The sequence below is a fragment of the Triturus cristatus genome, chromosome 5_1, assembly GCF_964204655.1.
Source record: "Triturus cristatus chromosome 5_1, aTriCri1.1, whole genome shotgun sequence".
In the NCBI taxonomy this organism is placed as follows: Eukaryota; Metazoa; Chordata; class Amphibia; order Caudata; family Salamandridae; genus Triturus; species Triturus cristatus.
Genome location: NC_140587.1, coordinates 11,304,434 through 11,321,359, shown reverse-complemented (window position 1 = coordinate 11,321,359; position 16,926 = coordinate 11,304,434). Strand labels below are relative to the sequence as shown.

General features: G+C 50.5%; 1 protein-coding gene across 1 annotated transcript in view; it reads right to left on the bottom strand.

Moving 5' to 3' along the window:
- Positions 1 to 14,505, bottom strand: part of LOC146829954 (GTPase IMAP family member 4-like) — a 214,127-nt gene extending 199,622 nt beyond the window's left edge. The window contains exon 1 of the mRNA XM_085603992.1: positions 14,474 to 14,505. The gene's annotated coding sequence lies outside the window, so the exon portion shown is untranslated. The remainder of the gene's footprint in view (positions 1 to 14,473) is intronic.
- Between the last annotated feature and the right edge of the window lie 2,421 nt (positions 14,506 to 16,926).

The window sequence follows — 16,926 nt, the reverse complement described above, 5'->3', positions numbered from 1 at the left end:
ACTGCTAGTGAAACTTTCTAAGATGTGTTGGGAGGAAATCTGTGAGAGTGAAAGGGAATGGGCAGAATTGTGTATAGTAGGATAGTGGGGTTAATGATTTGAAATTGATGTTCACCTTTCAGGGCCTGATTTTAATAAGCGACCCATTACTTTCCAAACAACTATTGAAGGACTCAGCATTTCCCATAGATACCTACTTCTCAAAGAACCCCACCCTTAATCTCACATTTAAAATCTTAGGGCACAGTAGTCTTTTACCATAGCCTGCCTGATAACAATTATTGTTCAGAATTACTAAAAATCCAGCTGTAATCTGATGTTCTCTTGTTAGTAAAGGTTCCAAAGATGGTTAGCACACAGTGAAGTGGGTCCATGCCTATTTGCCATATCTTGATAGATTGTTTGCATTTAAAATCAGCTTGTATAAAGTTTTTAAAACTGTGCCGTTACTTATCATATGTATGACCTGGTGTAGGCAAAATGGGATACTGCTTGAGAAATATTAACTTTTTTGACGTAACTGCATTTTACTCAGTTTTAAAAATAATGGGGCGGGAACATGATTCTAATTAGTTTCACTTTAAGAAGACTGGGGATGATTTTATGGAGTCATGGTTTTATTGTTTTATTGTACTGTATTGTTTGATTATGTTTAATGGACATTTGTTTCAATAAACTTGTATTCTCGCTCTCTCACTTGCCCTGCCACGGTTCCAAGATGTCTGGGCTGATGAAGGACTTTCATCAGGGTACTTTGTGTGTGCTGGAGGCAAGATCTTTGAAGTTTAAGTGGGAAAGGCACAGCTTCGCCCCCAACATCCAGGCAGGATCGCCCGTCATGTCAACACCCCGTCCCCTTTTGTCTCACTGTCTGGGTGGAATACACAAGCACAAACAACAGAGATATTCACAGCCATGTGACCCAGAATACTGCTAGAAGACACACATGATTAGGATGTGAAATTACAATTTTCTATATCTGCCATTTTCAGAATTGTGACTTAAAATCCAGCGTTACCATTGAGGAGGTTTTGAAATAACAAATCATTTGAGTAAAAACATAAACTCTCCTGCCTCCAATCCAAAAAAATAAATATAATAATGTAACCCAGTGTCAGTCAAAGCAACTTAAAGAGTCTTTCACTACGAGGACATGTAACTTCTCTTACTTTTTAAATACAATGTACATTGCCCTATGAAACTTTTGGGCCTGACTTAGGGGTGACTCATATGTAATAAAAAGGAATGTTGAGGCATGGGAAAGGGATTTTTCTGCAGGTGAAAGTGGCAATTTAAAACCTCACCACGGCATGCTGTGATAAGCCTGAAACATGTTTCAAAGCCTATCGGGGTTAAACCAGCTCTCAGTTTAAGCAGCTGACTAGACCCCTAGAACCTCAATGTACTCACTCTATCGCGCTGGAGATTTTCAGGCCAAGTGCTTACACTGCCATTATGAGCTCTCTGTAAACACCCATACTCCAGCCCCTTTGGGGAATCCCTTTAACCTACTGTTGCTCAATTGTAGATCCCTACCGAAACACTCTGCCGAGGTCTCATTACTGTTATCTGACCTGGCTCACCCCAAGTTCAGAACCTGATATCGTTAGAGCCCTTCCGCCGGGCTATTCAATCCAAATAATAGACAGAACGACAGGTATGGGCGGCGGCATTGCCAATATCTACAAAAATCGCATGACTTGCCGCCTTCTCTGGAGCCCAATATTCGATTGTGAGAATGCCCATTTTTCCATTGAATTCACCCCCTCCCTTACACTCTCAGGGAATCATATATACCCCCCTCCTGGGGCGCCGAGCCAATTCTGCAAATCCCTGCTGGAAACAGCCATTGATCTTGCAAACACTAAAGCTAACTTTACGCTCCTTGGAGATTTTAATCTACAGTTTGACGACCCTTCTGCCTTGGTCGCCACTGACCTCGCCCAAGACCTTGGGTCCTACCAACATCTTCAGAAGGTGCTTCAATCCACCCATATCAAAGGACACCTCCTCGCCCCATTTTCTCCAGCCTGGAAGAAGTAATAGGAAAACCCTCATCCCCCTCCCTTGGTCTGACCATTTCCTAGTCCCCTTCTCCTGGACCCCCGTTATTACAGATTCATACACTCAGTTGTCTTGAACTCTCAATTGTCCCTGGTCCAAGCTCCCCTTGGAGGAATGGTCCCATGAACTTGGTAAGACCTTACCCACCTAAGACTCCAATCCGGTGACCGCATATAATCGCTTCACCTCCTGGATTGAAGGCACACTTAACCTAGTGCTCCCTAAAAAATTAATCCAGAAAAAAGCTGGATCTAACAAATCAGCATGGTTCACCCCTGAATTACGCCTTCTTAAACAGGAATGTAAAAAGTTGGAGAGCCTGTGGAGAAAAGAATTCTACCATAACAAGAAATCAGAATATAGAGCTACTCTACGTACATACAAGGTGGAAATTAAAAAAGCCCAAGCCTCACACTTCGAGGAAAAGATTTCCTTTGCAGCCAACTCTCCCAGGGAAATCTTCCGGATTGCTAAAAAGATACTAAAAGTCCCTGACCCACTGACGATCCCTGATCTCTCTGGACGCTGGTGTAACAATCTTGAAAAATTCTTCTCCTCTCAAGTACAAAACATTCTTAAACTCCTTCCCGTGAAAGATAATGCTTTTATAACCAACACCACCGACTCCAGCCGAGTCGAGAACGCTCCCCTCTTGGAGGCTTTTAATCCTCTGACTTTGGAATACTTTTTACCCATTCTAGCCTCTGTCAAACGTGGGTCGCCACTCGACCCCGCACCACTAAACATTCTAAAAATTGCAGTATCCATCGTTGCCCCTTGCATCCTTAGTGTGATCAATGCCTCCTTCAGCTCGGGTTTGGCCCCCCCGAGTGGAAAAGAGCCATGGTAAAAGCACTAATAAAGAAACCTCATCTCGACCCTAAGGACCTTGGTAACTATCGGCCTATCTCGCTCCTTCCTGGAGTGAGCAAAATCACAGAAAAACATGTTAATCGTACACTTTTGGCGTTCCTTGAGTCACACGACCTGCTCAACCAATCACAAACAGGTTTTCGTCCTCGCCAAGGAACCAAAACCACTCTGATAGCAGTAGTGGAGCAATCAAGAAAGATTCTTGACTCAGCAGGTTCATCTGCTATCATCCTCCTTGACATGAGTGCAGCCTTCGACACTGTGAACCATCAAAATCTGGTTCACCGTCTCAGGAATATAGAAGTGTCTGGCCCAGCTCTCTCCTGGCTTCAATCCTTCCTGGAAGGTAGGTCCTTTCAGTTGTTTGAAGACAACATCACGTCAGACCGATTACCCCTACAGTGCGGAGTCCCCCAGGGCTCTTCCCTGAGCCCAACTCTTTTTAATGTTTATATGGCTCCTCTGGCGGACATCGTCGCCCCCTTTGGGATCCACATTGTGTCTTACGCTGATGACACGCAGCTGGTCGCAGCACTGAATGAAGCTAACCAGTCGCCCACTGACCTCCACGCCTGTCTGGAGGAAGTGGCTAAGAGGATGAGTCTTTCTCATCTTAAACTCAATGGTGACAAAACCGAGCTGATGATGCTTGGTAACCACTTAAGTGTCAACCTGAATGCCCTCTGGCCAGCCTGTATGAGTAGGGTGCCGGCCCCAAAATCTGAAATAAAAAACGTAGGCATCTGGCTTGACCAAGACTTCTCCTTCAAAACCCAAGCCAGGAAGACGGTCGCTTCATGCTACGGTCTGCTCAAAATGAGCCGTAAAGTACTCCCCCTACTTCCATTCCTAGCAAAAAAGCTACTGATACAGACCCTGATCCTATCCAGAATTGATTTTGGGAACGCCCTATATCTTGGGGCCCCCAATTCACACTACGCTTCCTGCACTGGCTTCCATTTCAAGGCTCTCTGCGTGGCCCACAAGTCTCTGGAAGGGAATGGACCACCCATCATTTACGCCTTGATCCGTCCGTATAAACCCCCCAGAAACTTTCGCTTCGACACGTTCCATTTGGCTGAAGTGCCCAGAATCAAGAGAGCCAGAAGCGGGGGCAGGCTTTTTTAATACAATGCTGCCAAACTCTGGAACACTCTCCCACTTCACCCCCGTAGGGAACCTAACCACCTCATATTTCGAAAGCACATGAAGACCTGGCTCTTCCCATAAACTCTGGTCGCTCACTCTGGCTCCGCTCAGCACTGGGATGCTCCCGGGTAGCCATGCGCTTTACAAGATCCTATTTCATTTCATTCAAAGGCTACTTTAGTGGGTGGCACAGTGAGTGCTGCTGCCCACTAACAGCATTCAATTTGCAAGTCTTGGGCACCCATAGCATCATTTACGAGGAGCTTATAAGTACATTAAATGCACCAAGCAGGGGTAGAGTGGTTTTACCATATTTAATTGAGAGAGCTCAAACACTTTAGCACTGAAAAGCTAACAAAAATGGGTTCAGCTAACGAAGAGACGTTTAGTGTGACAATACCACACTTGGGATCCCAGGGAGTCACTCCCATCAGAGAACCTATCTGTTGGACTTGGCCCTTTTCCCAGAAATGTTTCGCTTTTCTGGGAAACCACATGTGTAAATGCAACGATTGAATGTGTGCAGACTGAGTTTCCCCATTTTAAAAATGTAATTTAAAATGGATGCCAAAGCTGTGTGGTTGCGCCGTTTGAATGAGCTAGGTTGACAGTCTAGTGGTTATTTCCCAGCAGCCCCAGCTTTCGGAGGGAAGCCTGGCACCCAGGGTGCTCTACCCCTCCCCCTAAGCCAGTTAGAGCCAGTTTCCCCAGACGCTTCTAGAAGCTTCTGGCACTGTCTGGAAGGTGGGGTGAGGGGCGTATAAAGGGCGGAGCTGGGTTGCCATGTGCTCAGTCAGATGGTGGACCAGGGAGAGAGGGGACCTGCTGCCAGGGGTTACCGCCACATAGGCCTGTGTGCTGGGCCCTGAGCCTACCTACCCCCCTCTACTGTCCACAGGGCGAGGGAAAGATATAGTTGTGGCAACGCAGACCTGGAGAAGCCCTCGCAGGAGTTTTAGGCGGTAGGATTAGTCAGGGACCTATGCCTCTGAAAGTGACAGGGCTTAGGTGCTGCCTTTCAAGTGAGTGAGGGATCCTGAACTACCCACTGATCTGGCCCGGCGAGAGGAGAATCCAGGGACGACAGGCAGAGACTAATTAGTTCGCCTTCAGCCACCAACGCAACTTCCCCCCTCAAGAAACCCTCAATCAAGGGGCAGGAACCAGAGAGCGCTATTTACAAGCTGCCCCTGGAAGGAGAGCGCTATTTACAAGCTGCCCCTGGAAGGAGAGCGCTATCTACAAGCTGCCCCTGGAAGGAGAGCGCTATCTCCAAGCTGCCCCTGGAAGGAGAGCGCTAAATCCAAGCTGCCCGTGGAAGGAGAGCGTGATAGCTGGTGAGCGCTACATCCTTTGGGACTGTGTTCTGGCCCTGGCGTGTGGCCTGCCGCCTCCCAGCCTGCCTGCCCTGAACTAGGGCATCATTGTGGGAGAAAGGGGGCATTGAGCGCCGAATAAGCCGCCACCCCCCAGGCTAGAGGCCAGCCCTTAATTTCTGCCACCCCCGTCGGGGAACCCAAAAAGAAAACTCACCGCTGCGGCCCAGGGCCGGAAAGATTACCCCCGCCATCACTGGGGCCCGCAGAGAAGCCCGGGGCCCCGTCGCTGCCGTCGCAGCCGAGGTAACGTGGCCCCCAGGGTGGAGAGGGCCGCCGGAACTCAGCGAAGGCCTCGTTAGGCCTGAAGCCATCCAGCAAGGGCCGCGCTAGGCCTGGAAGCCAAGGCCTGTGTCACCTGACGGGGCGGACTGCCAAATGCCGCCCCCGCCGCTGTGCCATTCGTCCGTCAGGCCGCGCCCCCGCAGACTGCGCTGTGATTGGCGGCTGCGGGCGTGGGCCTCTGGAGCCGACCAGGAAGAAGAATCCAGGCTGGAGCCTACCCCGCACTGGACGGTGACCAGAGGACGTTTGCGCTCTCGCAGGGCTCCCATGCCGTGAGGGGAGCCCCGCGCATCGGCCCCGAGAAGTCCTGGGTCCCAGGAGGGGGCCCGGGTGAAGACCCGAGTGCAGCCGAAGACAAGACCGGAGGACGCCGGTCGAAGAAGTCCGGGGAGAGCGGGAGCCTACCCCGCCTCCCCCCTGGCGAGGAAGTGCCCAAGTGACGGTGGGGGCTCCCCGTGCGGAGAGGAGAGCCCCGAGTGTCGCCGGAATCCTGGCGGGGCTCTCGCCTGTGAGGAGAGACACCGTGGAAGAAGACCCGGGTCCCAGCAGGGGGCCCGGGTGAAGGGGATGAAGTCTGGCACCGAGGAGAGGTGCCTGCCCCCAGAGACGCCCGAGGAAGCCGCCTGTGAGCCGGTGAGTGGGGCTCAGCATCGCCTCGGTGGGGGGGGTGAATTCGGGGCACACAGTCGGTGCCCGCCCCCGTTGGCTGCCTGGAGGGCCCCGTTGGGCCTGTACCGGCTGAGGAGGCATTTCCTGCCCTTCCAAGTCCCGGAGGGGACCCCAACAGTGTGAGAACTTGGTGCCCTCCGCACAGCTGCCCCGCAGGCCAGTGGGCAACTGCAACGGCTGGGGCCATGGTGGACTTTGGAGTCCCAGAAGGGGGGGCTCCAACAAGTGGACACTTCAACGGCCCCGTTCTTGGAAACTGAACTGCACCGAGGGGGCAAGACTGTTGTGGAGTCCAGGAAAGGGGGCTCTTACCTAGCTCACGGCGGGTGGGCCCACTGCTGCATGGTTACCACGTTAGGGGGACATGTAGAAGGGGAAGACCAAGCTTAAGGCCCCGTTGGAGCGCTGTGATCAATTAGATGTGTAGCGCCTGGGTTCCATGCCATATTTAGAGCTGGGGAACTATTGCTCTGTGCGGCGCTATGTTTAAGTGCCATGTTTTTGGGAGCCCTATTACATTGCTATGTGCACCGCTATGGTGAATGGTAGGTTTAAAGTGCTATTGCATTGCTATGTGCAGCGCTATGTTTATATGCCCTGTTTTAACGCGCTATTGCCTTGTTTTGTGCAGCACTATGGTAAAGGCACTGTTTTAACGCGCTATTGCATTGCTATGTGCAGCGCCGTGTGAAAGGCTATGTTTTAAAGCGCTATTGCCATGCTATGTGCAGCGCTATGTCGAATGCCATGGTTTAAAGTGCTAATGCCTTGCTATTTGCAGCGCTATGTGTATATGCCTGTTTTAAAGCGCTATCGCCTTACTAGGTGCAGCGCTATGTTAAAAGGCTCTATGGGAAGCGCTATTGTTTTGCTCTGTGCAGCGCTATTTTTAGACGCCAGGGTTTGATGGGTTGATCCACTGCCTACCCTAATTTCTGCCTCAGGCTCAGGAGTGACTCATATTGGTGATGCATAGAGGAATGCCATGCTATTTTTATTACAGGTGTTCCGGATTATTGCTTAATGTTATGCCATGATAATTTCCTTGCAGGTTTGAGGCTAATGGACTTATTTTCATTGTTTTCTAAGTCGCCATGATTCCGGCAGGGGCCCGATTGGCCCTGCCCTGTACATAATTCCCCCCTGTAAATTTGAACCGAGCGCCGGTTGGCGCAGTGTAGAGATTACCTGACACCTTGTGGTTTTGACAATGCAAAAGTTCTTTTTTACCTAAACTGGTGCAGTGTCTCTTTTTGTAGTGTGCCTTGTGTGTCGCCTGTGTGTACTGCGTGGATGCTTTGCACATTTCCTCCAGAGTTTGGCCCGCCCGCTCTGCATCACGCTACCCGTTTCCAACACTCCCTATCTAGACATGAAAACTCACTAAAGGACTCCTTCCCTTGGTCCCAATACACAACCCCTGATTTTAGCAAACGTTTGGAGTGACCTTGCGGAGAAGGTCAGATCCAATAGTGCTGTAACTCCCTGGTGCAGTGTCCTTGTGAGAACCTGCTGATCATTTTACCATTCTAGCAGACCCATTGCATTTTATTGTTCGAGAGACCCATGTCAAAGGTAGCATGGCAAGGGCTCTGAATAGATTGTATGTGTTTGTTACTCATCACAGAGTGTTAGCACTTGACTTATTTGAACATATTGGGGGTCTGCCTACTTCTCTTCCTGGTAATCAGAGTAGTCCATCAGGGCTGGGCTCAGAATTCCTCACCCACTGTACGTGCAGTGGTTAGGACTGTTGTATTGCAGCAGAGAGTCTCAATTTCCTGAAGATGCTGCACAAAGATATTGTTTATTTATTTACTTTCCAAACAGCTCAAATTATGTCCTCAGTGAGGAATGACACAGGGTCCAGGGGAGCCCACTCACGAGGAGCAGCTCATACTTCCACATGAGAAGGAGAAACTCTTCTTCAGCATTCTGTGTCCATGAAGCAGCGAACAGAATCCCCGAGCCAGAAACAGATGAGCGTTACCCAACCCCTCATGCATATACCTGCATACCCCTGAAAGAGGACCTAAATAAGCATACAGCAGATGCTCTAATTCCAGAAGAGATACTGTTGCACTAGCACTTAGCACACTGCCACATTCCCAGGACAAGTAGTCACATACTGCTTAACTAGCTGGTCACCTTGTACAGGCCCCAACTGCCAGGCTTGCACCATTTTTATTAACTTTAGTTACCTCACCTTGGGTAAAACCATTACATCCTGAGGATCCACATGATTCCCACCCCCATTCATGGGCCAACCCGCACCTGACATTCAAACATTACGTTTGACACCAAACATGGTAAAGACAACAGCTTTTTTGTTTTTAACATCTGTCCACTCCCAACCCCTGGTTTGTCACTCCAAAATACGTCCATCTATTTCAGATGACTGTACCCTTAATTCTTGTATTCCTGGTCCCTCATGGATAGAGCTGGAAGAGCAGAGAAATTGTAATGGGGGTGCTTTCTCCTAATGGACACCGTTCCAGATGATCGCCCCAACTGCAAGACATCTTGCTCCGTTTGACTATCTCACTCTTCAAGTTGTCTTTCTCTGTTTGCTCGGGGCTGACACAAATCCCTGGCTTTCTCAGGCACTTTTGGGATTTTGGCCTCCAAAGAAATGGCCAGGGAAACCTCCACTGCCACCTCCTGAGTCCCTTCCATCCACAATCTCATCCCAGAGCTTCCTATAAAATGATATGTTCCTAGTGAATTCTTCAACTCCTAATAATATGGTCACCATCATGCCATGACCTGGGCCACTCTTGTTGAGGGTCCAGCTTGGATGATGTGTGATGACATCAAAGGTGACACATTTCATGCACATTTTGCATCTGGTTGTCACATGAGGAGAACAAATTAATTTATTGCGTGTTCAAGGCACTGTTGGTTGGCATAGACAATCCAAAATTCTTGGTGAAGCATCAGAGTTATTTTGCCGTTAGAGATGTTTAATGACTTCGAATAGTCCCTATACTCTTGCCTCTGAAACAAGGGTCTGTTGTCCATGTGCAACTCCTTCAAAAACCAAAGAATAGCCATAATCTTCTCCAGTTTTGAGATCAACTTGCAGTTGAAGACACTATCTCCCCCGTCAGCAATTTAGAATAATCATCCACCATCACAAATAGATGGCATCCGTCCAGGAGGCTCCTGAAGTTGCTGCTTGCACCATGTCCCCCTAAAAACAAACGTCAACGATCACTGGAGTGGAGGATTCTGGCACCCGGCTGCAGGACACAAATGACATGCCATCACAACCCTTACAAGCTCATCCAACTGATGAAACCACAGTTTAATTCTAAATCTGCTTTTGTTTGTCATCACATCTTTGTCTCCCCCATGGACCAGGTGAACTAGTGGCATTGTGAAGTGTTTGGAAGTAAGCAGCCTCTGGCCTCTAAGCACATACCCCGCTGTTGTGGAAACCAGTTCGTGCCAGACATTTTACAATGGTGTGTGAAACTCATTGTGGTTTGAGGGTGCGGTGCGACTTATAACTCTTCAGAGCAGTCCAGCTCCCAGTGTGGCTTCCATGCAGGGCCATCTGTAGACATTCAGTGCTGGCAGTCAGTTGTATGATCCTGTCCACGGATAGTGGTCATGGCTGCAATCTTGCAAATGCATATCTCAACTATTCTTCAGTTTCTTGTGCCTCTACTACTCCTGAAAATGGAGTAACCACTTTTCAATCCTCAAGGGTGGGTTGGTTCATGAGACTGGAAATAGTGTGCACTACAAAGAATTGTCCACACAAGTGCAAATTAAATGGCTGCACTCTCACTGAATGACTATTCTCTCAAGTACTGTTATTCTGTGGTGGTGAGCACTCTGCTGGCATAGGCTATTGGGTCTATCCTCCACATACCTATTGTTGCAACAGAACTGCTCCCACACCGGGCTGGCATATCTATTGGGTCTATCCTCCACATACCTATTGTTGCAACAGAACTGCTCCCACACCGGGCTGGGATAGGCTTTGGGGTCTATCCTCCACATGCCTATTGTTGCAACAGACCTGCTTCCACACCGGGCTGGCATAGGCTATTGGGTCTATCCTCCACATACCTATTGTTGCAACAGACCTGCTCCCACACCAGGCTGGCATAGGCTATTGGGTCTATCCTCCACATACCTATTGTTGCAACAGAACTGCTCCCACACCGGGCTGGGATAGGCTTTGGGGTCTATCCTCCACATGCCTATTGTTGCAACAGAACTGCTCCCACACCGGGCTGGCATAGGCTATTGGTCTATCCTCCAGATACCTATTGTTGCAACAGAACTGCTCCCACACTGGGCTGGCATAGGCTATTGGGTCTATCCTCCACATACCCATTGTTGCAACAGAACTGCTTCCACACCGGGCTGGCATAGGCTAGTGGGTCTATCCTCCACATACCTATTCTTGCAACAGAACTGCTCCCACACCGGGCTGGCATAGGCTATTGGGTCTATCCTCCACATACCTATTGTTGCAACAGAACTGCTCCCACACCGGGCTGGGATAGGCTATTGGGTCTATCCTCCACATACCTATTGTTGCAACAGAACTGCTCCCACACCGGGCTGGCATAGGCTAGTGGGTCTATCCTCCACATACCTATTGTTGCAACAGACCTGCTCCCACACCATGCTGGCATAGGCTAGTGGGTCTATCCTCCACATACCTATTGTTGCAACAGAACTGCTCCCACACCGGGCTGGCATAGGCTAGTGGGTCTATCCTCCACATACCTACTGTTGCAACAGACCTGCTCCCACACCATGCTGGCATAGGCTAGTGGGTCTATCCTCCACATACCTATTGTTGCAAAAGAACTGCTCCCACACCATGATGGCATAGGCTAGTGGGCCTATCCTCCACATACCTATTGTTGCAACAGAACTGCCCCCACACCGGGCTGGCATAGGCTATTGGGTCTATCCTCCACATACCTATTGTTGCAACAGAACTGCTCCCACACCGGGCTGGCATAGGCTAGTGGGTCTATCCTCCACATACCTATTGTTGCAACAGAACTGCTCCCACACCGGGCTGGCATAAGCTAGTGGGTCTATCCTCCACATACCTATTGTTGCAACAGACCTGCTCCCACACCATGCTGGCATAGGCTAGTGGGCCTATCCTCCACATACCTATTGTTGCAACAGAACTGCTCCCACACCATGATGGCATAGGCTAGTGGGCCTATCCTCCACATACCTATTGTTGCAACAGACCTGCTCCCACACCATGATGGCATAGGCTAGTGGGCCTATCCTCCACATACCTATTGTTGCAACAGAACTGCTCCCACACCGGGCTGGCATAGGCTAGTGGGACTATCCTCCACATACCTATTGTTGCAACAGACCTGCTCCTACACCATGATGGCATAGGCTAGTGGGCCTATCCTCCACATACCTATTGTTGCAACAGAATTGCTCCCACGCCGGGCTGGCATAGGCTAGTGAGTCTATCCTCCACATACCTATTGTTGCAACAGAACTGCTCCCACACCGGGCTGGCATAGGCTAGTGGGTCTATCCTCCACATACCTATTGTTGCAACAGAACTGCTCCCACACCGGGCTGGCATAGGCTAGTGGGTCTATCCTCCACATACCTATTGTTGCAACAGAACTGCTCCCACACCAGGCTGGCATAGGCTAGTGGGTCTATCCTCCACATACCTATTGTTGCAACAGAACTGCTCCCACACCGGGCTGGCATAGGCTAGTGGGTCTATCCTCCACATACCCATTGTTGCAACAGAACTGCTTCCTCACCGGGCTGGCATAGGCTAGTGGGTCTATCCTCCACATACCTATTGTTGCAACAGAACTGCTCCCACACCGGGCTGGCATAGGCTAGTGGGTCTATCCTCCACACACCTATCGTTGCAACAGAACTCCTCCCACACCGGGCTGGCATAGGCTATTGGGTCTATCCTCCACATACCCATTGTTGCAACAGAACTGCTTCCACACCGGGCTGGCATAGGCTAGTGGGTCTATCCTCCACATACCTATTGTTGCAACAGAACTGCTCCCACATCGGGCTGGCATAGGCTATTGGTCTATCCTCCACATACCTATTGTTGCAACAGAACTGCTCCCACACCGGGCTGGCATAGGCTAGTAGGTCTATCCTCTACATACCTATTGTTGCAACAGAACTGCTCCCACACCGGGCTGGCATAGGCTAGTAGGTCTATCCTCCACATACCTATTGTTGCAACAGAACTGCTCCCACACCGGGCTGGCATAGGCTATTGGGTCTATCCTCCCCATACCTATTGTTGCAACAGAACTGCTCCAACGCCGGGCTGGCATAGGCTATTGGGTATATCCTCCACATACCTATTGTTGCAACAGAACTGCTCCCACACCGGGCTGGCATAGGCTATTGGGTCTATCCTCCCCATACCTATTGTTGCAACAGAACTGCTCCAACGCCGGGCTGGCATAGGCTATTGGGTCTATCCTCCACATACCTATTGTTGCAACAGAACTGCTCCTACACCGGGCTGGCATAGGCTATTGGGTCTATCCTCTACATACCTATTGTTGCAACAGAACTGCTCCCACACCGGGCTGGCATAGGCTATTGGGTCTATCCTCCACATACCTATTGTTGCAACAGAACTGCTCCCACACCGGGCTGGCATAGGCTAGTGGGTCTATCCTCCACATACCTATTGTTGCAACAGAACTGCTCCCACACCGGGCTGGCATAGGCTATTGGGTCTATCCTCCACATACCTATTGTTGCAACAGAACTGCTCCCACACCGGGCTGGCATAGGCTATTGGGTCTATCCTCCACATACCTATTGTTGCAACAGAACTGCTCCAACGCCGGGCTGGCATAGGCTATTAGTCTATCCTCCACATACCTATTGTTGCAACAGAACTGCTCCCACACCAGGCTGGCATAGGCTATTAGTCTATCCTCCACATACCTATTGTTGCAACAGAACTGCTCCCACACCGGGCTGGCATAGGCTATTGGTCTATCCTCCACATACCTATTGTTGCAACAGAACTGCTCCCACACCGGGCTGGCATAGGCTATTGGGTCTATCCTCCACATACCTATTGTTGCAACAGAACTGCTCCCACACCGGGCTGGCATAGGCTAGTGGGTCTATCCTCCACATACCTATTGTTGCAACAGAACTGCTCCCACACCGGGCTGGCATAGGCTAGTGGGTCTATCCTCCACATACCTATTGTTGCAACAGAACTGCTCCCACACAGGCTGGCATAGACTTACAGCTAAGTCGCTTTTGTCAGGTAAAAGTACATTAATGTAGGGTCTGTTTTCTCAGTTCAGCTTAAAACTTGGGCAGCAAATGGAATTGTATGTGTTGGTACCTCTGAGCCGTAGATTCTGAAGTGTGATCACTGTGCAGTTTGATGATCCTCCCTTTAATGCAGGCTATACCTTGAAAAAGACCTTGGAACTTAATGCGTACACTAGCGCACAGTAATGATGAATGTCAGAGACAGCCTCCCGCTCTAGATTCACAAAGAACACATCGGGCCCAGTTCGCAAATGAATGCGTTTAAACTTACTTTTGAATTCAAGTGTACTTCGAAGATTTGATGTAAAGATTTACGTCATCTATGGGTATGGATTGCACTGTGAATCATGTCAACATTCACAGGAAAAAGGAGTGTCATACAACACAGCAACCCATCTAAAGAACACTAATATAGCGCCAAGAGGCTGACATAACAATTCATGCCTAAAGAGCCCTTCACATACAGCTAAGAGGAGAGCTCATCTCGTACTTACTCATGAAGAGACGATTACAAATCTCGAACCAATGACCGAGCCCCTCTCGCAGCGCCTTGAAGACCTCAGTGAGCGCTAAGCACATTATTACGCCCTCACCCTGCCCCTTTATGCAAGTGTATTTCACTCGATTCATTCACCAAGAATGAATATTGCCCCCCCCTCTCTATCTGCATGGGGGGGCAGCGGGGGCCATGGTCAGCCCCCCCCCCCCCTCCCCCACTAACGGCGAGTCCTTGCAGTCAGAGATCACTCACTCACCTGCCTCCAGGAGCTCCCGAACTCTGCTGATAGCGCCTTGACTGCGACTCCCTCAGGCGGACAGCCAGTCAGTTAAATACCAGGCTCGGCTACAGCACCTCCTCCGAGTCAAAGTAACGCTGGGAAGTACCGCCTGCGGCCACACGGGGGCGCTGCATACCCGCACATGTTATATTCGCAGGACAGGTCCCTGGCTCTCTTACCTCGCACAGAAAGAAAACGAAAGTGAAACTCGTCAAAGAGTGACGGTATTGACGGCTGCGACGAGGCCGGCTAGAGTCTGTGAGCACCAGGAGGCCTCAGTTATTGTGCATTCTCTTTACCACCATAGAAGCCGAGCAGCCAGAGGCTGGATTGAGAAATGGTGGAGAGGTCAGCTGGGGTGGGGTACATGGCACCCCTATCTGATGGACATCGGGAGATGGCAAGAAGGGGCGATAGTGAGTATCTGGTCGGGGTCTGCATAGTCACATTAGAGCCCTCTGCTGCCCGGTGGTGTACAGGAGGTCTCTTCAGCTGCTTCAGTGCTGGGTGATGGACATGAACCCTAGCAGTGCCAGAGGGTCAGTAGAAGGGTCTATTCTGTACCCATATGTGATGGCTGCCCAGCCCCTGAGTGTTATAGTGCGGGCCAGGAGGGATAGATGTCCATGGGCATCACTATATAACACCCAGGCTAGACACAGGTCACCCCTTCATAGCTTACCTGGACAGACAAAGTTATGTGCTGGCGGGGCTGGTCGGTATCAGTGGGCTGTACATTGACCAAATTAGCCTCTGCTTGTGCCACCTCGCCCCCTACTACATCCCCATCTAAATATTACTAAATTCACAGGAAAATATTGACAATGCCATTTCTTGTTGGCACTCTGATTGATTTATTTGGGAATTTATGAATAGGAAATATTATGTATAGGAAATAATCAGACCCCCTGGCTCCTGCGAGCGCCATGTCACCTGACGCCGATACGACACCAAATTCCTCCACAAACTCAACGCCGGCCGTTCGCCCACCTGCTTCCAGGCCACCCCGAAGCTCACCAACGAAACCTTAACCTGCCGAAGATGCCGCTTTACCAGCCACCGAAAAATGGCATGGCTGGCCCCTCCCACCAGAGCAGATCACAACCATCTCAGATGCAAACTTCTCAACACCGCTCCTTCCACAAGCACGCCATTGAACTCTGGGACCTACTCGACTCATCCTTCCCGGACGTCGCCTTCCTGACGGAGACTTGGATGAACCCCTCCTCGGCGCCCGACATTTCCAAAGCCATCCTGAAGGGATACAAGATCACCCGCAGAGACCAAACCAACAAAGCAAGAGGAGGAATCGCCATCATCCACAGGACCACCCTCAGAATCTCGACAAGCACCGAAGACACCCTCAGCACTGCCGAATATCTGCACTTCCAGATCCACATCGATCCCAACACCACCCTCAGAGGAACCCTCATCTACAGACTCCCCGGACCCTGACCACAGTTCAGCGACTCCATCTCCAACGTCATCAGCACACACGCCCTCGCTTCCACAGACTACATCCTCCTCAGAGACCTGAACTTCCACATTGAGAACGCCAATGACAGCAACTCCATCACCCTGCTCAACAACCTCACCAACCTTGGACTCGTCACGACACCAACACACTCCACTGGGCACACGCTCGACCCCATCTTTTCCGCCAGCAACCACGTCACCTTCAGCCACACCACCGAACTCCACTGGACCGACCACCGCTGCATCCACTTCTCCTTCAAGAAACACACCACGCACAAACACCCGCAACGCATCCCCCACCGCAGCTGGAACAAGCTCACTCAAGACCAACTAATCACCACCCTCGCGCGAGACCCACCAACCGACCCCACCGACACAGCTGTCCGCAACTTCAGGCAATGGATCGACGACTGCGCCAAAACCCTCGCCCCAATCAGGAAACCCTCAAACACGCACTGACAGGAGGGCCATCTGGTTCACCACTGACCTCCAGGCATCCAAGCCAAGACATGCCGAAGACTCGAGAAGACATGGCGCCACAAACTGACACCGGATAACCACGTGGCCCTCAAGAACGCCAGTCTCAAGCACCACCAACTCATTTGAACTGCCAAAAGGACCTCCTTCAAGGAACGCATCGACAACAATGCGCACAACAGTAAAGAGCTCTTCAGCATTGTGAAAGAACTCACCAACACCAGCTCCAGCTCCAATGACATCCCGCCATCACAAGACCTCTGCGACTCCCTAGCCACCTTCTTCCACCGCAAGATCGCAGACATCCACGACAGCTTCAACACCCAGACTCTGCCAACAGTCGCCAACACTTCAGACTCACCGCCCCCTAACCACACCAGCCTCCTGCTCTCCTGGAACCACGAAGACACAATCAAAATAATGAACATCAGCCACTCTGGCTCACCATCCGACCCCTGCCCTCACCCCATCTTCAA